This window comes from Pan paniscus, chromosome 22 (assembly GCF_029289425.2).
Source record: "Pan paniscus chromosome 22, NHGRI_mPanPan1-v2.0_pri, whole genome shotgun sequence".
NCBI classification, from domain to species: domain Eukaryota; kingdom Metazoa; phylum Chordata; class Mammalia; order Primates; family Hominidae; genus Pan; species Pan paniscus.
Window position 1 is genome coordinate 28979898 of NC_073271.2, and position 22416 is coordinate 29002313.

At 43.0% G+C, this 22416-nt stretch overlaps 1 protein-coding gene across 3 annotated transcripts in view; it reads left to right on the forward strand.

Moving 5' to 3' along the window:
- LOC103787027 (putative uncharacterized protein C21orf62-AS1) overlaps nt 1-22416 on the forward strand; it is a 183374-nt gene that overhangs the window by 96872 nt on the left and 64086 nt on the right. The window contains exon 3 of one of the 3 annotated variants that reach the window (XR_010111083.1): nt 18957-19093. The exons of the other annotated variants lie outside the window; for them this stretch is intronic. The gene's annotated coding sequence lies outside the window, so the exon portion shown is untranslated. The remainder of the gene's footprint in view (nt 1-18956; nt 19094-22416) is intronic. 3 annotated transcript variants of the gene reach the window in all.

Here is a 22416-nt window from a genome sequence, read left to right on the forward strand (position 1 = left end):
CCCTAAAACCAATTTTTTAAAAAATTTATTGTATAAATGTTGGGGAAAATGGTGGTAAAATACCAGAACATAACATAAAATTTACCATCCTAACCATTTTTAAATGTACCATTCAGTAGTGCCAAGTATATTTACATTGTTGTGTAACCCATTTCCAGAACTTTTTCATCCTGCAAGAGTGAAACTCTATATGCATTAAACAACCCTCCATTTCCCCTCTACCCAACCCCTGGCTACCACCATTCTTCTTTCTGTCTCTACGAACTTGATTACTCTAGGGATCTCATGTAAGTGGATCCATACAGTGTTTATCCTTCTGTGACTGTCTAATTTCACTCAACATAATATTTCTAAGTCCCATCCATGTCACAGCATGTCCCAGAATTTCCTTCCTTTTTCCAGCTGAATAATATTTCATTGTATGGATGTCTACATCACATTTTGTTTATCTACCCACCCATCAATGGATAATAACTTCCACTTCTTGGCTATTGAAGTGGGTTGCTTCCACTTCCTGGCTATTGTGAATAATGCTGCTATGAACATGCATGTTGCATAAACATCTCTTCAAGACTCTGAGTTCAGTTCTTTTGGATTAATACTCAGAAGGGAAATTGTCAAGCTTGATTTTTAAATCTCTTAGTGGAAAAGTGTGTTTTATTGTAAAAATAATAGTTGAAGGTAGATGTATTATATGTATTTTATTTTATTTTACTTTTTCTTGTTTCCAGTGGAGTTGGTTGATATACATTTTAGAGCTGGACTGCTCAATGTGGTACCCAGGCTAGCAGCCACAATAGCAGCACCTGAGAGATGTTTGGACCCATAGCAGCTCAGTCAGTAGGGTACTCACTAAACCAGCGTGTACGAGTCATAGGATCCCCAGGTGATTCAAGTGCATGCTCAGGGTTGAGAAGCTCTGCTCTAGCATTCACATTGCTTTCCTTCCAGGAGTTTACCGTCACGAGTATCTCGCCCTCTTTAGTTTTACCTTCATTAAAAAATTTTGTCTTCTCTCCTTTTTTAGCTACATACAAATCATTCCTTTTCAACGACTGTGTTAGAAGTCAATATTTAACACTGCAGCTGCAGAGATCATTTTTTTCTTTCTTTTTCCTATTAACTGTTTCATCTGCTTCTAAAAGAGTCAGGAATTAGAAAAGAAGGCCCACGTTGAGGTGACTGCTAATTAAGTCCCATCTTGAAGATGATTAGTTTAATACAGCAACAAAACAAACAAGCAAAAAGAGCATATTTTAGTTTTGGTTGAGAAGGGTAGGACAGAGGAAAACAGAAGTATGTGAAAAGAATTGCTAAGTGACTGATAAATAGGCTTAAGTTATTTAAACTGGCACTGAGCGCAACTTAAACAGTATGTTTTGCATCATCTAAATTTCTAAATACCTGGAGTATATTTGTAAACATGGCAATCTAACATGTTATTGAACAGCACATTCATATTCAAATTAGCATAAACGAGGATTTAACAGCTGATTGCACAGTGTGAATGATAGTAACTAATTGTCAAGTTGGAAAGTTGCACAGATAATAGTCCTAATGCGATCAGCACACAGCAATATGACTTACAGTAGCAAATTCACAAATTTTCAGCTTGCTGCCCAAGCCCTGTACATAAAAGAAGATTCTGAATTAAGGCAATGTGGCCAAAATGGGCAGTCAGAAGGGAAAAGAAGAGAGAGAAGGAAGAATCGAGCTAGGTTTGAGGCGCGGTGTGAAACTTTTCTTTCCTCCATGCAAGCCTTCACCTCTTTTATAACAGTCATCAATGGGGCTCCCTGGCCATTCAGTGCTGTCCCTCTTATAGAAAGCAATTGTTCAGAGGTGTGGCTCATTTCAGGCATTAATCTCTGATGAATGGCGGCTGTGCCTGGAGCCTGCAGGCAGCTGGTCAGTGGAATGTAACAATGACCACAGGAGGAGAATGGGCAAATGCCTCACTGCAGATGCTGCGTCCCCAACATTGACCTTGGTCATTTCCCTCCCAGGGTGGCGTGGCCCCTCGCAGCAGGAGCCTGGCTTTCCAAACAACTGCCATTGTGGGCAAGGTGGCAGCTACCTGCGGGATTTGTCCCCTCCTAATAACATTTAGACCCAACAGGTGGTCACAATGAGGGGTGGAAATTGAGGCAAACGTGGACAAGACTGCAGAAGGCAAAACACAAAAACAAAACCCCTAATTTTCAGGGAGGAACTTTGTTGCAGAGATTAGCGACTACATGCTCAGCAGGTCTGGTCGGAGGATCTGAAGTCCAGGTGTTGAGCAGCCATCAGGGGAAGTGGCTGTTCTTTCAGCCCAGGGCTTGCCTCCTGCATGTCCTCCATCCACTGGTCACCAGCCTGCAATGTTAGCCAGGAGTACTAGGGACACTTTGCCCCAAGGTATTTGCAGAACAGTGGGAGGAGGAGAAATGTGACAAATAATTTGGGTCTCTGCCCACTCCTAGTGCCTTCTATGCCTTTAAATCCCTCTACACCCCACCAGGAAATATATATCCCTATCCTTATCCCTTCTCCCCATCCTGATCTCCATCCTCATCTCCATCTCCACCTCTCTGTACCTTCACCTCTACCTCCATCCGTCTATCATACCTACCTATTATCTATCTATCCATCTATCATACCTATCTCTATGATCTCTATCATTGCTATCTCTATCATATCTATCTCTATAATCTCTATCATTGCTCTATCTATCTATCCATCTATCTGATATAGTTGGGCTGTGTGTCCCCCCCCAAATCTCATCTCAAATTGTAATCCCCATAATCCCCACGTGTCAAGGGAGGACCTGGTGGGAGGTGATTTGATCTTGAGGGCAGTTTCCCCCATGCTGTTCTCATGACAGTGAGTGAGTTCTCACGAGAGTGAATGGTTTCATAAATGTTTGGCAGTTTCTCCTGATCTCTCTCTTTCCTGCCTCCTTGTGAAGAAGGTTGCCTGCTTCTCCTTCTCCTTCCGCCATGATTGTAAGTTTCCTGAAGACTCCCCAGCTATGCAGAACTGTGAGTCAATTAAATCTCTTTCCTTTATAAATTATCCAGTTTTAGGTATTTCTTTGTAGCAGTGTGGAAATGGACTGATACACTATATATCAATCTCTATCATCTATCTCTATTTATCATGCTTATCTGTCTACCTATCTACCATATCTATGATATCTATCATTATCTATCTGTAGCTACTATCTATTGATCTATTTATCTATATCTACTATCTATCTATCATTTATCTATCCCTGCCATCTCTACCTATCTGTCTATCATCTATCTGTTTCTATTATCTACTATCTACGTATCTAACACAGAAACATAGATTTGGTCATGTACCACTTATTACTTCTATGCCTTTAATGACTCTAACCATTATTGACTCTGCATTGATGACAAAAAGTCTGAACTTTTAACAAGGATTGAAAGTCTTTCACAATCTGTCTTCACCTTGGCTTTTTAGCATCTTCTTTCCCTCTCCACTCCCCACAACAGGTGACAGACACTGTGCTAGGTACAGTATGTCCTGTACTTCCTCCCTCTCCACTAACCACCCTCATCACCCCTCTCACTGCCTCCGATTTCCTTCCCCCGAGGGCCTGGTCTCAGAGCCACACTAGGCCATGGGACTCTTGTGTCCCTGCCCCAACTCTGCTCTTCCCCCTGTGGCCGCCATCCTTGCGGTCTCCTCTCCAGACTGCTTTTCTCTGTGAACCCCTGTCTCGCTGCACTAATGGCTTCTTCTTCAGAGCTCCCGCCTGTCGAGAGCCAAACATGGCTGCCTGTCTGCTGGTCTGAGGATTCCTTTCTCACTGTACCCCAGGGCCCAAGAGCATTTCCAGTAGAACAATGTGTATGTGTGTGGGGGGGCAGGGGTAGGTGGGGGGATGAGTGTAGATTGCCTTGCCTGCCTGCAGGGAAGCCAAGGCCTCAGGCTGTAGAGCCAGGCAGCTGCTGGTCCTAGCTGCACCACTTACCAGCTGTGTCCTCTGGGGCCAGTGTCCTCATCTCTCTGAACCTCTTTCGTCAACTGTACAGCGGAGCTCATAACAGCGCCTTCCTCACAAGGTTGCTCTGAGGAGTGAAGGAATGAACGCAGGTGCAGGGCTTAGAAGAGAGCTTAGCACACCGTAGGTGCTCAGTTGGCAGAATGTATGTGAACTCCCTGAGGGCAGGTACCTTGATTGACTCACTCATAGGCTCTCAGCTCCTAAGACCAGGCCTGGCATGACAAAGAATTGAGTGACAGTGATGACCACGTGTGAGGATTGGAGTTGGCAGATTCCACAGGGATTTCATCCATGTGGGGCTGAAACAAGCCTCAGGTGACCAGCAAGCCTCTCTCTCCTCTGCATTTGGAAATACTGTGCCTGGGTCATTACTCTTTTGTTACTGTTGCTCCAACTCATTGGGAACCACATACCCTGCCATATTGTCATTCCTGGCCAGACCTGGGGACCAGCACTATCCAGCCTCACTGCACGATTTGAAACTGTGTCTTCAAGAGCATCCTCTACCAGCTTTCCACACTGAAGGTGATTCCATTTTCTCTGCTCCTGCACAGTTGGCAAGTCACTTGGTCGTGAGGTCTTGACCTATCCCATGTTTAGCTTGGTGCGTCCTCCTGCATGGCTTTGCCGTACCCTGTTGCATGCAGGGAACTTGCAGCACTTTTATTTCCCTCACTTTTATATATGTTAGCTTCCCCTGACCTAGCCAAGCTTCTTTTGGATGCAAGTGCCCAAAACAAACTCAAGAAACTGTGAGAAAGACAAATGGGGTGTGAGTGGTAAATAAGGGTGGTTTTTCCAAGGAATCTGGGATTGCTCTCGGGAAAGGCTGGAGACAGGCACAGAGGCTACCATCTCCACCCCACAGAGCCTGGAACCAGTGTGCCAGAGGGTGGATGTGGGGCAATGGCTTCAGATACAGGTTGTCTGGGAGCAGGTTCCACCCCAGGGCAGGCCAGAGGAGAGGTTTTGGCCTTGGACAGTCCTTGCTCTGGTGAGCAGTTTGGAGAGAGTTCATTTCCTGAGGTAGGTTACTTTGGGGCTGAGTGAGATGGGACCTTTATCCAATTTTCCAGGCATTCCTGGGGGACATGTCAGGAAAAGAGCTTCTCAGGGAATGACTCTTAGGGCCTGGTATGACTGGGATTCTCTGATGTGGGAGATGGGACCCCACTTCAGCACAGGAAGAAGGTCTGTGCTAAGTCTACCCTTGCACATAGTGAATCATTGGCTTAACTCAGAGACCAAAAGATGCAGGTGGGCTGGAATTGGAGTGGGAATTGGGGATGGTGTCAGGAGACAATTTATGAGGATTTTTGAGAGATTCTGGGGATTCATCGTCTATTTCTCAAAATCAAGTCACATATTTCGTAGACAATTTTCATTCCCAAGTTATAAAAGGATGATTCTTAATCCCAGGATAAAATTTGTCATTTTAGGATTTGTGCATTGCTAAAGACAAGCATTGTTACAAGGAACAAACAGCCAGGTTTCTCAGTATTACTCAGTTACAGAGAGAGTAGGATCTGGTTTTGGTCTGACTTTGCTAATTCAAATAGAATTTGTTTTTGTTATGGCTTTTAGGTGATCCTTATTTCACAGAAAATGTCTACAGTCTATACATTTTTATTTGTGCCATGGCAAATTCAATTCAGTTTTACTTTTTAAAATTTTTCACAAGGAAGAGTAAAAATGAGAGGTTAAAAAAATCTGTATTTCATGAAAGGCTTGTATGGCAACAACGAAGCTATTGAATTTGGGATGTGAAGACCCTCTTTTCAACATAATGAGAACAGTTTGTTGTTCAGATTAGACTAGTTCCTGAAATTTACCAAAACCCCAAACAAAATATTAGCAAATAGAATACAGCAATATATAAAAAGAAGAATTTATCTTGACGAAATGGGGTTTTTACAAGGTATAGAAAATTGGTTGAACATTCAATAAACAATTATATCATAAAGAAGCAAAACGTTGTACCATCTCAGTAAATCCAAAGGAATCCCTCAGTGAAATTCAACATCCATCCAAAATTTTAAAAAGCAAACAATCACTCCTGTAATCCCAGCACTTTGGGAGGCTGAGGCGGGCAGATCACGAGGTCAGGAGATTGAGACCATCCTGGCTAACATGGTGAAAGCCAGTCTCTACTAAAAATACAAAAAAAAAATTAGCCAGGCATGTGGCGGGTGCCTGTAGTCCCAGCTACTTGGGAGGCTGAGGCAGGAGAATGGCGTGAACCCGGGAGGCGGAGCTTGCAGTGAGCCAAGATCATGCCACTGCACTCCAGCCTGGGTGACAGAGCAAGACTCCATCTCAAAAAAAAAAAAAAAAAAAAAAAAAGGCAAACAAAAAGCCAACCAAAACAACAACAAAAAGCTCTCAGCAAACTGTAAACTAGAAATACAAGGAAATTTCCTCTCTAATAAGGGCTATCTACCAAACACAGAACTAAAATAATATTTAATGGTTAAATATTAAATGCTTTTCCCCTATAGCGAGGGCAAGAATGTCCACGCTCATCACTTCTATTCAACAATGTAGTAGAGGGCAAAGCCAGTGCAATAAGACAAGAACAAGAAATTAAAGGCCTAAAAATCTGAAAGGAAGGAGTAAAACTATCTTTGTTCACAAATGACATCATTGTGTACATGAAATGTCCAAAGGAATCTACAAACAAGCTACTAGAATTTTAAAAATAAATTCAGCAAGGTTATAAAATAAAAGGTCAATGTACAAATATTAAAATATATTTCTATATACAGGCAACAAACAATGAGAGAATAAAATTAAAATATACTACTTAAAGTAGTATAAGAATCATATATTCAGAATACACTTAAATTTAGTGAAAGATATGCAAGATCACTACATGACAATTTATAAAATATTGCTGAAAAAGTTAAAGAAGTTTTCAATAAATGGACAGATATGCCATGTTCATGTATTGGACAACTTAGAATGTTAAGATATCAGCTTTCCTCACATTTATCTACAGATTCAATTTAATCCCAATCCAACTGGAGAAATGGACATGCTGATTCTAGAATATATCTGCAAAGGATCTAAAATAGCCGAAACAGCTACAGAAAAGAAGAGCAAAGTTGGACGAGTTATACTAGCTGATTTGAAGAGTTATTGTATTAGTCCATTTTCACACTGCTAATAAAGACATACCCAAGACTGAGAAGAAAAAGAGGTTTAATTAGACTTACAGTTACACATGGCTGGGGAGGCCTCAGAATCATGAGGGAAGGCAAAAGGCATTTCTTTCATGTTGGCAGCAAGAGAAAATGAGGAAAAAGCAAAAGCGAAAACCTCTGATAAACCCATCCAATCCCTTGAGACTTATTCACTATCACAAGAATAGCATGTGAAAGACCGGCCCCCATGATTCAATTACCCGCCCCCCCCCCCGGGTCCCTCCCACAACATATGGGAATTCTGGGAGATAGAATTCAAGTTGAGATTTGGCTGGGGACACAGTCAAACCATATCATTCCGCCCCTGGCCCTTCCAAATCTTATGTCCTCACATTTCAAAACCAATCATGCCTTCCCAACAGTTCCCCAAAGTCTTAACTCATTTCAGCATTAACCCAAAAGTCCACAGTCCAAAGTCTCATCTGAGACAAGGCAAGTCCCTTCTGCTTATGAGCCTGTAAAATCAAAAACAAGTTAGTTACTTCCTAGATACAATGAGGGTACAGGTATTGGGTAAATACAGCTGTTCCAATTGGGAGAAATTGGCCAAAACGAAGGGGTTACAGGGCCCATGCAAGTCCAAAATCCAGTGGGGCAGTCAATTTTAAAGCTCCAAAATGATCTCCTTTGACTCTCGGTCTCACATCCAGGTCACATTGATGCAAGAGGTGGGTTCCCATGGTCTTGGGCAGATCTACCCCTGTGGCTTTGCAGGATATAGCCTCCCTCCCAGCTGCTTTTATGGGCTGGCATTGTTTGTGGCTTTTCCACGTGCACGGTGCAAGCTGTTGGTGGATCTACTATTCTGGGGTCTGGAGTATGGCGGCCCTCTTCTCACAGCTTCGCTAGGCAGTACCCCAGTAGGGACTCTGTGTGGAAGCTCTGACCCGATATTTCCCTTCTGCACTGCCCTAGCAGAGATTCTCCATGAATGCCCTGCCCCTGCAGCAAACTTCTGCCTGGGCATCCAGGCATTTCCATGCATCCTCTGAAATCTAGGCGGAGGCTCTCAAACCTCAATTCTTGACTTCTGTGTACCTGCAGGCTCAATACCACGTGGGAGCTGCCAAGGCTTGGGACTTCCACCCTCTGAAGCACAGCCCATGCTGTTACATTGGCCCCTTTCAGCCACGGCTGGAGTGGCTGAGACACAGGGCACCAAGTCCACAGCATGGGGATCCTGTGCTGGGCAACGAAACCACTTTTTCTTCCTGGGTCTCCGGGTCTGTGATGACCTGGTGATGTGATGTTCCGTGTTGCCATGAAGGTCTCTGACATGGCCTGGAAACATTTTCCCCATGGTCTTGGGGATTAACATTCGGCTCCTTGCTACTAGTGCAAATTCCTGCAGCCAGCTTGAATTTCTCCCCAGAAAATGGGTTTTTCATTTCTGTTGCATAGTCAGGCTGCAAATTTTCCCAACTTTTATGCTCTGCTTCTCTTATAAAACTGAATGCCCTTAACAGCATCCAAATCACTCTTGAATGCTTTGCTGCTTAGACATTTCTTCTGTCAGATACCCTAAATCATCTCTCTCAAGTTCAAAGTTCCACAAATCTCTAGGGCAGGGGCAAAATGCTACCAGTTTCTTTGCTTAAACATAACAAGAGTCACCTTTGCTCCAGTTCCCAACAAATTTCTCATCTCCATTTGAGACCACCTCAGCCTGGATTTTATTGTCCATATTGCTATCAGCATTTTGGGCAAAGCCCTTCAACAAGTCTCTAGGAAGTTCCAAACTTTCCCACATTTTCCTGTCTTCTTCTGAGCCCTCCAAACTGTTCCAATCTCTCCCTGTTACCCAGGTCCAAACTCACTTCCACATTTTTGGGTATCTTTTCAGCAATGCCCCACTCTACTTGTACCAATTTACTGTATTAGTCCATTTCCACACTGCTTATAAAGACATACCCAAGACTGAGAAGAAAAAGAGATTTAATTGGACTTACAGTTCCACATGGCTGGGGAGGCCTCAGAATCATGGAGGAAGGCAAAAGGCACTTCTTACATGGCGGCAGCAAGAGAAAATGAGGAAGAAGCAAAAGCGAAAACCTCTGATAAACCCATCAGATCTCATGAGACTTATTCACTATCATGAAAATAGCATAGGAAAGACTGGCCCCCATGATTCAATTACCTCCCCTGGGTCCCTCCCATAACACATGGAATTCTGGGAGATAAAATTCAAGCCAAGATTTGGGTGAGGACACAGCCAAACCATATCACTTATTAAAAAGCTATAGTAATCAAGACAGTGTGGTATTGGTATGTTGACCAATAAAGTTATAATATTTTATACATTTAAAATGGAGAGCTTTATTCCTGAAAGGTATCACAACCTGCAGGCAGGAAGCAGAGACTCTGGCAGATGCTGGAAAAACAGCACTTCAAGGGAGGAGTAAAAGGAACAGGAATTTATACTGAGTGGGGTGGCTGCATATACATATTTAATAAGCTGCATAGGGAGTGCTGAATATTTATGAAAGAAGAAACACGCACATGTGCAATTGAGTTGTACACCTCTCCTTGTATCACATGTACAAAAAGAATGGCACCATTAGCATGATCTGAGGGTCAAGTTTTCAGCCCCGTGGCATCAAAAGGTGAAGCAGAGGACACAAACGCTGTCATTGCATTGTGCATCCTCTGTAGACGTCCCAGAACCACCATGGTTGGTGGCTTCTCATCAGGAAAGGATGTGTTGCAAAACTGGTGACTGTCAATGTAAAAACGACAAAGGGGATGTGGGGTGGGGGTGGGGGTGTCGGGGGAGTCTGGCTGCAGCCTCAGATGATTGGCCAAAGGTGATAAAGGAATGAGATGTCCATTTCTTGTTTTTCACAGCCAGTTTCTGCTTACTCCTTAGGAAAGAATTCTGGTTAAAGGTTAATGAGGAAGGGGTATGTTTAGGCATAACTAGTTCCCATTCTGCCCTAGCCAGCAACTCAATGAACTTTTTCTTAGCTTTTAGGATTTCTTAAGCCAAGGGTGTCCATTTAATCCATTAGTGGGTCAGGATTACTTTTCAAGTATAAGGATAAAAAATAGGCCGGGAGCGGTGGCTCATGCCTGTAATCCCAGCACTTTGGGAGGCCAAAGGTCAGGAGATCAAGACCATCCTGGCCAACATGATGAAACTGTGTCTCTACTAAAAATACAAAAATTAGCTGGGCATGGTCGCTCATGCCTGTAGTCCCAGCTACTCGAGAGGCTGAGGGAGGAGAATCTCTTGAACCCGGAAGACGGAGGTTGCAGTGAGCTGAGATCGCGCCATTGCACTCCAGCCTGGTGACACAGCGAGACTCCATCTCAAAAAAAACCACAAAAAACAAAAAACAAACAAAAAACATAAAGAAAAACAGTGAGTCTGGAAATAGACCTGCAGTGGTTTACTGGACAACATACAGACCCACGGTCAATTGATTTTTGACAAAAATGCCAAAGCAATTTAATGTGAGAAAGAAAATAAATCACATGTCAGTAAATGGTAGGGAAAAATGGTAGAAAAATGAGATATTGGCATAGAAAAAAATTAACCTTGGGTCCTACATCATACCACACATATAAATTAATTTGAAATTAAAAATTAAAGACAGGCTGGGCACCGTGGCTCACATCTGTAACCCCATCACTTTGGGAGGCTGAGGTGGGTGGATCACTTGAGGTCAGGAGTTTGAGACCAGGCTGGCCAACATGGTGAAACCCTGTCTCTACTAAAAATATAAAAATTAGTTGGACATAGTGGTGGGTGTCTGTAATTCCAGCTACTCAGGAGGCTGAGGCAGGAGAATCATTGGAACCCAAGAGGTAGACGTTGCAGTGAGCCGAGATCGCACCACTGCACTCCAGCCTGGGCAACACAGCGAGACACAATCTCAAAATAAAATAAAATAAAATAAAATAAAGACAAAGGAGAATATCTTCACTATTGGAGACAGGTAAAAATGTCTTAGAAAGTAAAAAAAAAAGGTATTAACAATAAAAACAAACTATTCACATATTCACATATTGGACCTCATCTCAATTAGACACTTTTCATCAAAAGAAACATCATTAAGAAACTGAAAAGTTAAGCCACAGACTGGGAGAAAATATTCAACACACACACACACACACACACACACACACACACACACACACACACACAGACTTCACCTAGAATATATTTGAAAATTTCCATATATTAGTAATAAAAAAAAAACAATTCATTAAAAATGGACAAGAAATTTGAGTAACCACTTTGCAAAGGAAGATACTTGAGTTGGTAAGAAACATGAAAAGATGTTCAACATCATTCAGCAAGAGGTAAATGGAAATTAAAACCACAGTAAGATACTGCAACACACTCACCAGAATGTCTAAAATTAAAGAAAGACTGATAATACCAAGTGTTGGCATAATAGGTTTTTTTGCCCAGTGCGTAGCAAGTCCATATACTGAGACACTGCAGCCGAGAGTTCAATAATTGCAGGGCAGCCAAATGAGGAGACAAGAGGAAATCTCAAATCTGCCTCCTTGAGGAATTTGGAGCTAGGGATTTTAAGAGGTTTGGAGTAGTCTGAGGTGTGGGGGCTGTTGATTGGTTGAAGAAAGCAGGGTGAGATCACGGGACTGAGAGATGAAGAAACAGTGTTCCCATGCTAATTCACTTCCTCTTTGTAGGTCTGCACGCTGGTTGGCATCAGCTATTTTGCTGGAAATCAGGATCTGAGAAACATCTTAAGCAAATTTTAAACAAAAGCCATATGATTCTAAGGTCAGAAATTCCATCTGTGGGAAGGGTATAGGATGGGAAAGTGGTTGTATCTAGTGCTACATGACTTTTGGTTAGCAAGCAGCTATAAGGAAGTGGACCAATGTGCAGCCTTATTAATGCTTAATTATGACTATATTTCTGTCCAGAACCTGGCATGCAATTTTTGTGAGCCTAGCATGCAATTCTTGTGAGGGTAGTTTCAGTGGCAACTGTACCATGTTGGCAGGAGTATAAATTAGTGTAATCTTAGTTAAATGTGTGCCCATGTTATCACCCAGAAAATCTACTCCTAGGTATGTTGCAAAGAAAAATGCCCACAAAAAGATGTGTCCAAGAATGTTCATGGTAGCTTTATTCTTAGTAACCCCACACTGAAAACACAAGAGAACTGATAAGCAAACTGGCATATTTTTACAATGGATTACTGCTCACCAATCAAAAGCAACATACTACTAATACAAGCAACATCATGAATTAATTTGAAAAACATTATGTTGAATGCAAGAAGCATAGTTTCTTTCTGTGTCTTCACATCACCTTCTCTCTGTGCATGTTTGTCTCTGTGTCCAAATTTTCCTTTGTTATAAGGACACCAGTCATATAGGGTTAGGGCCCACACTAATGAGCCCATTTTAACTTGATGAGGTCTATAAAGACCCTATTCAAAAATAAGATCACATTCTGAGGTCCCAGGGGTTAAGATTCCAGTGTGTTTTTTGGTGGGGTGGGCGGCACATAGTTCAACCAAATGGCACAGTTACATTTTAACACAGCCTCCTGGATAGGCGCCGATGTCCACTGCATCTCTGGTAGGAGAATCTGGGGTGTCTAAATGTGGGGATAGTCCATCCTCCCCTCCTGCCCCTCCCAGGCCTAAGATGCGTGGTGCATGGACAGCTCTCCTGGGAAGCTGTTTCCTCTGTGTATCACAGAGCAAAGCCAGACCTCAAAACTTCATTGAAATTAAGCAATACATACTCCCCTATCTCTACAGAAACCTCATGAAAATGGTGCTGAATAATTGGTTTTAAAGAAGTATCGTCTTGAAGCAGGTCTAGTATGTCTAGAGAGAAGGCTGTGAACCTGAAACCAGTGGGCAGTGACTTTTTTTTCAACTAAAGAAAAAGCTGGTGATAAATATTAACAATATAAAAAATGTTCCAGAAACCAGGCCAGCAAAACCTAAGCAGGAATGTCATGGACGGCTTCTTATAAATGCTTCGTGTTGTTGTTAATCCCAGTTTTAATTTCTAGCCTTATTAAAGACTTAAGGCTTTATCTCCGTTTCTTTCCCCTGGAAAACCAGATGCACATAATGATCTTTATTTCTGTCATTTTCTCAGTGGTCACAGGGTCTATGCTGCTTAATCTTTTTTATTTCCACGTGGATTAATGAGGGCTGTGTGGCTCTGTCTTTGTCCCCTGATGAGTCCCAGGGACAAGCATCTGTGGGATTCAACATTGCTTCTCAGAGCAAGATTTTCACCGTGTAGATAAATGCCGCAGTGGAGGGGGGTAAGTACTGGGTGCCAGCTTTGCTGAAACAGGCAGAACAGAATCCATCATAACCTGTTAAATGGCCTCCCCCTAGCCCCCGATAATTGCATTTATGTCTCAGCCAGAGAACTTGTCTGGAAGGCTTTTGCAAGTACAACGCCCCACAGACGGCAGGGAGAGAAGAGCGATCAGAGAAACAGAGTCTTAGAATCAAAAATGACCTTAAATCATTTAATCCAGCCTGCCTTAAACAAAACAAAACAAAACAGCACAAAGCAAAACACCAGAGAGGCTGTGTGTTTTCTAAAGGATACACCACAGCAATACATAACACCATGAATTAATGGAAGAGAAGATCTGGTCTCAACAATGCCCCATTGACTGTAGCCTAAGGACCTAATAGCACCAAGGGTGAATATTTGTTTGTCACCTGCTTTAAAAACACGTGCAAAGTTAGGGGATTAAGACTTCAGATACCTGCCACGGGTGTGTTCTTATGCTGTGAAGGGCTTCACAACCTCGATGAACGTATTCTTGGTGGGAGGGGTGCTTAACATCAGTATTATTTTTCTTCCCCAACAAAAAAAAATCTATTTGAGGATGTTCCAAAGAGTATAAATAATATGTGACTTTTTTTTTACACCAAACTTGGAGCATTTGAACAGAGAAGTAGTAAAAGAATTACTTTTAAAATACATCATTAGTAAGGAATAAAGGTATATTCATGATTTTGGAATGAAAAGAAATATGAATATTTTAAGAGCTTTGTTCTGGTTATTCATGATGTATTGGCCACAGTTACAAGTATTCAGAATTTAGATGACTCCCCTACCTTTCTTGTTCCACTGAGCTAATGGGGGTTGGGGGTTTGCCATGGTCCAGTAGGAACTATGGAGTTTCTAGGAGAAAAGGGGTGTTCTCCCGTGTAAAGAGTCAATGATATCTAATTCCTGTAAGGACAAAAAGGACAGTGGTGATATGGAAATTGGAATTTTATAAATAGGAAAAGAGAGTAACATTGGAAATACGAATTAGGACATAGAATTGCAAATGGATATTTAACAAATAGGAAAAGTGTTTGGTCCAACAAGGGCAACTTAGAGGTCGGGCCAGATTCGGAGTAAGAAGATGAATGTTGGGAGTAAAAGGAGAGGCAAAAATAAGTGGATGGGTCCTGACTGTAGAGAGGCACAGTAACAGCGGCACTGGAGGCTTATGAAGACTTGTGTGATGTGCAGTTTGAAGGTGTGTGACATCTTTGGCCTCTCAAATCTCCATTTTTGGTTGACAGTTGCACATGACTGGAGCCCAGTAGTCAAGAACTTGAGCTTCAGCTTCAGATAAACCTGGCTCAAGTCGCACTCCACTTTTGGTTACACGTGTGGCTTTGGACAAGTCACTTAACTTTTCTAAGGCTCAGTTTCTCAGCTGTAACATGGGGCTGATCACATGCACCCTATAGAGTTGTAAGATTTCATGGGATGGTAGATATGAAGCACTTTGCACTGTGTCTGGCACTTAGTAATTGCTCAGAAATTGATGGCAATTATTACTAATTATTACTAATAAGAACAAATGTTCTTTCAAATTGCTTCAAAGAAAATGCAGTAATTTTCACATCATTGACGTTTTTCAAAGATTATCATTGTGTTACCAAAAAGGGGTCCCAATCCAGACCCCAAGAGAGGGTTCCTGGATCTTGCACAAAACAGAATTTGAGACAAATCGATAGAGTAAAGTGAAAGCAAGTTTATTAAGAAAGTAAAGGAATAAAGAATGGCTACTCTATAAGCAGAGCAGTCCCGAGGGCTCCTGGTTGGCCATTTTTATGGTTATTTCTTGATTATACGCTGAACGAGGGGTGGATTATTCATGAGTTTTCCAGAAAATGGGTGGGCAATTCCTGGAACTGAGGGTTCCTCCCCTTCTTAGACCATATAGGGTAACTTTCTGATGTTGCCATGGCATTTGTAAACTGTCATGGCACCGGAGGGAGTGTCTTTTAGCATGCTAATATACTATAATTAGCATATAATGAGCACGGAGGAAAACCAGAGGTCACTTTCGTCGCTATCTTGGTTTTGGTGGCTTTTGTCTGACTTATTTACCACAATCTGTTTTATCAGCAAGGTCTTTGTGACCTGCCTCTTGTGCTGACCTCCTATGTCATCCTGTGACTTAGAATGCCTGACCTCCTGGGGATGCAGCCCAGAAGGTCTCAGCCTCATTTTACCCAGCCCCTATTCAAGATGGATCCAATCTGTTTCAAACACCTCTGACAATTGCAGATTTTACTGGTTGGCTATTTGCCTGCCTTGGGGTTCTTAGCAGCAAACAGAAGAACCCACCCCAGCTAACCTCAGTAGCAAGGCTACCCATCAAATGGTTCCTTAGGTAATTCAGAGCCTTTAGGAGGCCTGGAAGACAGGCCTTGTAGCCAGAAACCCAATCATACAGCCAAACACAGACCTACCACTGGCCCACTGGGCACAGACTTGGTGCTTATTACGGCAGACACTGAACTCCAGGACTTTTGTCACTGCTGCCCCCCAAAACCAGATGCCTCCATAACCACCATCTTTGCCAGAGAGTGGGTTCTCTGCAGTGCCTGTTTCCTCCAAACAAGATTATTACACGGGTGCACCCATGAGCCCAGCCCCAGCCACGTACCTGTTCCATAGCCAACAAGGTGGCTGGGAATTGAGGATCCGGCCTCTACTTTAGGAAGAAAGAAACCCCCAAACCATAAGAGAGGTGTTCAAAAGGAGCCAGGAAGCTAGAAAACATGACAAACACCCACACACTGCTAGGAATTGAGGGCCACACTTCAAATCCAGTTCCTTCTCATTATGTTCTGTTGGCAAGTTTATGCTTCTTATTCCTATGAATATGGAAACTGACTTCCTCACTTTGAAAAAGAAAAAAATAATTTTAAAATCAACAACATTGCAATACTGAGAGCTCAGGAGCCCATCAAAGGTGAACATGGGTTGGACACAGTGGTTCGTCCCTTTGGGTAGCCAAGGCAGGAGGATCACTTGAGGCCAGGGGTTTGAGACCAGTCTGGGCAACAAAGAAAGATTCCATCTCTACCAAAAAAATAAAGAATTATTTCAAAAAACAATGAATGACTGGGGGACAGAATGAGTTGCTGATGCTGCCACTCTCTTTACCATTGTAACATTCCATCATTAAACTCAGACTGGCCACATTTAGTGCATTTATATGCACCTGCCACGTGCAAGTCAGAGTTTACAGCGGGCACTATCCCTTTCAAACAGGTCAACTTGAGGGGTTTTTAATATGCTTATTTCAATGAGCTGCCAATAAATTCACTTAAAGCTGATGGGTATCATTACTTCTGATGTCTCTTCAGAATCAGCAGCAGGTTCTTTTGACTGTAATCAGTTGTTGCAAATTTATTCTCAGTTTCCTCATCTGCAAAATGAAGATAGTAATCATTTATACTTCTCAGTGTTCTTGAAAGCATTAAATGATGCAAAGTGCAGTGCCGGGCATGTAGAAGAATTTAACAGAAGTCAGCTATGCGTCTTGTTGAGCCCAGTCTGGGGAATAAGATAGCAATCCATTTGAGCTATATCATTTTGAGTCTAAACTGAGACATGACTACAATGAGACAAATTTTCTTTTACAGCTCATAAACGAGCTCTCGAGGCAGTTTTGTGAGGCTCCAAAAAAGGCTTTCACGAGGTCAATGCCGGTGGCATAAGTACCTGCTGGGCTTCCCAGGACAGCAGCTGACAGCACAGGCTTGGCAGGTAGGAGGCGTCCTTGGGCTTCACTCTCATGCATGATGTCACCTTCCAGCGACACATGGAAGTGGATATACCCCTCCCTAGTGCTGCATCCTCATAAACTCTCTAGTTACTCCAGAGATAGAGTTTCTACAACATGCAGGATCTGTTGCACGCTGTTCCATGCATTGTCAAAAGCGCTCCCTTCCACTGATCTGCCAGATGATGGTGCCCTGGGCAGTGACCTGACCCTTTGAACAGGTGAAAAGATCATCTCAGGAAATCAATAGAGATGCTTACTGCTGTTGCTCATCCCTGAAAATCTTTAAGGTTCTTCATGTTAACATATGTACTTTTAACTCAGCCCTTGTTCTGAAAAAGGAGCTGCGCTTTGCCAGGTAACTCGATGCCCTCTTCACCCAAGGGTCAAGGCTCAGAGCTGGCGAGCTCTGGCAGCTCTGTCAGAGGTCGTGCCCTTCCCCTGCATGAAGGCTTTCATGAATGGCATTACGCACACCCCTGGGAGGAAAATGCCCCCTAAGATGCTGCTCTTGGCATCCCATAGGGGCCTGCGCCAGCTTCAGATCGACCACTCTCCAGAGCAGATGCTGGGACAGGCAGGGCAGATGGTCTCGCTGTGCCGTCTTAGCTCCCATCACCTTGTCACAGAGGGACTCGAGATCAGAGGGGTCCAGAGTTCTCTTTTCCTGTCTTTTCCTCTTGTGTTGCTTCTTTCCTAGGTAGATAGATAGATGGCTGATGATAGACAGGATGGATGGATGGGTGGTGGATAGAGAGGTAGAGAAATGCCATGAAGTGCAAAGTAATAAGTAGCTGAAATTCTGTCATTTTTTTCTTTCCCAATACTTTGTAAACAGTAAAAAGAAGGGGTAGGCCATCAGTAAACAGCTATTATGTGTACTGTCATTATCATGTTCAATATTGTATGCTTGCTATTATTCTTCTTTCTCTCACCTTCGAGTAAACATTAACTGAACATCTAATATGTGCCAAGCACCCTGGACAGCCAGACTCCAATCCAACCTTCCACATCACCTCAGGTCACCATCTTGCAGGTACCCCCAGGTCTGATCTCACTGAATTACTCACCAACTCTCCATTCTCCCAGAACTCAATACCCTACTCCTTCTTCCTAAAGCAGCCTTTCATTTCCTGCACCTGGCAAAGATTATTCAACCCTCAGGACCTCTAGCAAATGTCACCTCCTCTCTGAAGCCCACCCCAATAGGCTTCCCTTCTTTTAGTACCTATTGTATCCTGATTATTGGTTCATATGTGTGATTATCTGCATACACCATAAGCTTCCCTTTAATCATCTTGTACTTTCTTTTTATATATATATATTTTTATTATACTTTAAGTTCTAGGGTACATGTGCACAACGTGCAGGTTTGTTACATATGTATACATGTGTCATGTTGGTGTGCTGCACCCATTAACTCTTCATTTACATTAGGTATATCTCCTAATGCTATCCCTCCTCACTCCCGCCATCCCACAACAGGCCCCGGTGTGTGATGTTCCCCTTCCTGTGTCCAAGTGTTCTCATTGTTCAATTCCCACCTATGAGTGAGAACATGCAGTGTTTGGTTTTTTATCCCTGCGAGAGTTTGCTGAGAATGATGCTTTCCAGCTCCATCCATGTCCCTACAAAGGACATGAACTCATCATTTTTTAATCATCTTGTACTTTCTACCCACCCCCAGACACCCCTGAGGGAGTCTTCGGCACATATGATGTCCTCTATTGATGTTTGCTGAATAGATGAGGATGCCAAAAGAGGGAGGAGTTACCAAAAGAGGGAAAGAAGGACACCCAGAAGACAAATGGTGCTCACCTTGAGGTAGGTTGGAGAGGGTGATCACAGCCTCCCTTGAAAGGAAACAGGAAAGTTGTCAAACTTACGGAGAGACCAAACCACCCGACAGTGCACAAACTGCATCTGAGGCTCTTGGTTAGGACATCCTGGAGCAGAGAGGAGCAGGGGCAAAAGGGAAAAATCCCCAAGTCCGCACAGGTGCACAAGTCCACAACCAATGTCCTTAAGTTGAACCATGCTCATTTTAATGCTAAAAACACACCCCTGGGTGGAGATTTCAGATGCTAATGAGACATGGGATGTATGTGCTAGCGTGTACAGCAATAGTGCGTGGGCATCCAGGAGACTTCCCACGGCATGCTTAACAACAATGCCCATTCCCATCCTTCATGAATAATCATGTAAGACTCCTATAAAGGGAGCTCCCTCAGCGTCAGTGGGCGCTGTCAGCCTGCTCCAACCCAGCTATCGGAGTGTACTTTCGCTTTGCAATAAGCTCCTTTACCTACTTTCACTTTGGACTCGCTCTCAAATTCTTTTGTGCCGTGAAGTCAAGAGCCTGAACCTGCCCACCAACAACAACCTCACAAATGTGGGTTGCACCTTCCTGGGTACTACACAGCCATAAACACAACTTGCTCCCTCTCATGCATCTTCAGTCTCTTCCTCTGGCACCTAATAGTCTTGACATGGGTTGGTCTGGTTAATCTTTCAGTTTTTCCCCTTTACCAAAATACCTAGCAGATAACTTTTGTAGACAGGGACCCCACTGTGCTGAGCCCTGTGAGCCCCCGACATTCTCTTTTCCTGCATTCGGTACAGTCCAGGAATGAGGGCTGCATTCCATTTCTACTGTTAAGGATGAAGAAGATGCTCGCAGATTTGGAAACTGCCTCACAGTTCACCATCACCTTTTTTGTGGCTTTTGCTGTTAAAGCCTCTGGTCCCTGGGACAGCCCCTGGTTCTAGATTCCCACAGTCTGCAGCATCCTTGTCTTGGTCCCAATTCTCTTCTTGCCCATGAGACTCTCAGCCCTTCTGCAGGCCCACAGGGACATGTGGTGTCCCTGGGTGTCTTACATACATGGAGGGTTTGGTATATATGGGTTTGCTCATCTGATCAGGCTGTGAAACCCCACACTTTTCCAGGAACTAACAGACAGACTGAAACAGGTGGACAGCCAGCCAGCTGTCCCCAAGCCATCCTCCCTGTGGTGATATCTCAGAATGAGACCTTTGGGTATCATAGTGACCTCTGGGCTCTGACTGTGTTGAGAAGCTATTAAATGTCTGCTAAAAGAACAGCAACTTCCCTGTGAGAAAAGCAGGAGAATCATTAACATTTTCTCTCCGAAATGGGAGCAAGTGTTGGGCCCAGAAATGGAAACCAGCAAGTGATGGAAAAAGTTTTTCTATGAAAGATGCTTATCAAATCCTGGGTCAAAACAAGGAAGAATGCTAAAATTTGCAAATGAAATATAATTAGTGTGACCACTCTTCCCTGCATGCCTCAGATATCTCTTTTTCTGTGGTGTTGTTAATTGGTCCTATACATCCTTAAAAATAACATAGACAGTTATTGAGCTAGCAAGTGTTCTAAATATTTTATTAGAACACATCCTGGGAATTTAAAAAAATGTGTAGATGTTTTGTCTCACCCAACAGACACACACACACACACACACACCTGTGTATGGACAAAAACACATCCTCTTTTGCGAGTTATGGAAGGGAGACAGTATTGCTTGGTCCACCCCAAACTCCCACTTGTCTGTCTGGGAACTGCCCTCCACATTCTTGGGGTTCCCATGGGATCTGCCATGTTCTTACCTTCCCAGACCTGTCAGCCTCAGATGATTGCTCCTGTGGTTGGTTCCTGACCCAGCTAGACCAGTGCCTCCTTGTCCCAAGATGTGCATACCTGGGACATAGACAGTTGGCTCATAAGTCTCAACGGCCATAGCTATAAGATGTGACAACAGTGTAGACACTGTTGTCTACATGAGGTAAATGATGGCTTACAGCTAGACAGAAGCAAGACACAGAGACAAGAGGCAGAGAGAGGTTCTTGATAGCTTTGGAGACCCTGGAGGCAGGTGTTCCTGAGGCCAAACTCTGTCCCCTCCTGCATCTTGGTTGGGCAACAGTTCCTTAGATTTGATGAGATTTACTAGGGTTTGCTGTCTACTTTTCTTTATGGCCTGCAGGGTAAGAATTTACATTTTGAATGGTTGAAAAAAAACCAGAAGAGTAAAATACTTTGTGACATGTAAAAATTATGTGAAATTCAAATAGAGTTTTATTGGAACAGAGTCACACTGATTTATGTATTGCTGTGGCCACTTTTGTGCTACAATGGAAGAATTGAGTAGTTGTGACAGAGACCCTCAAATAGCTGGAAAAGCATAAAATATTTGACTCTTTATAGAAATCAAACTATCTGGCTTTTTATAGAAACAAGGGGCTGACCCTAAAGTCAGCAACAATGAAGGGCCTTTTAAGAAGCCATGAAATGAAATCAGCTCTTTGAAATGTCACTCATTGCTGTGAGATCTCTGGTACTTGTATATTTGGGAAGAGGTTCTAACTGCAACCATTGTCCTTTAGGAAAAAAAGAAAAAGGGAACACATAGAAGCCAACTCCAGCCTTTAAACACGTAGGAGATCCTCAGCTATTTGTATGTGTAAAATGAAGGAAGACCAATGCCTGCTTTCCCTCCCTCTCAATCCAGTCAAGAAACTATGTAGTCAAGACTTACATAGTTCCAGGAACAGGAAACTCACTCTACAGCCTTGTGAAGAAACTGATTCCATCTTTGGACACTTCTTTATAATAAACCCCAAATCTCTCTCCTTAGAACTCATACCTAGTGACTCCATTTGCTTCTCTTGAGGTCATCAATATCAAATCTGCCTTCCTCATGACAGCCTTTCAAATATTAACAGACACTGTCATATGTTTCAAATATTAAAAAATACTGTCATATGTTTGTTCTCTCAATTTTTCATCCCAGCCCTTTCAGCTGTGTCTCTTGTAATGCAGGACTTTATTCCCCTGAGCATCCCAGCTCCTCTTTTTTGAATACATTCCTTTCCTTTTACATCCCCGTTCAGATGCATTCCTTAGCACTGGATGTCACACTCTGGTCTACACAAAGGAGAGGAAGACCATTGCTGCGCCTTCTTCTAGATGTTGTCTGTTGACTTCCATTGATTGCTTTCAGTTGCATGATATTTAATTTAAGAAATCACATGGCCTGCACTGTCCATTGGAAAAGTGTGATGTTAAGGTCCCAAATAGTTCCAAGGAGTGGACTGCAGTGTGTGTGCACCTTGCTTTTAGAGAA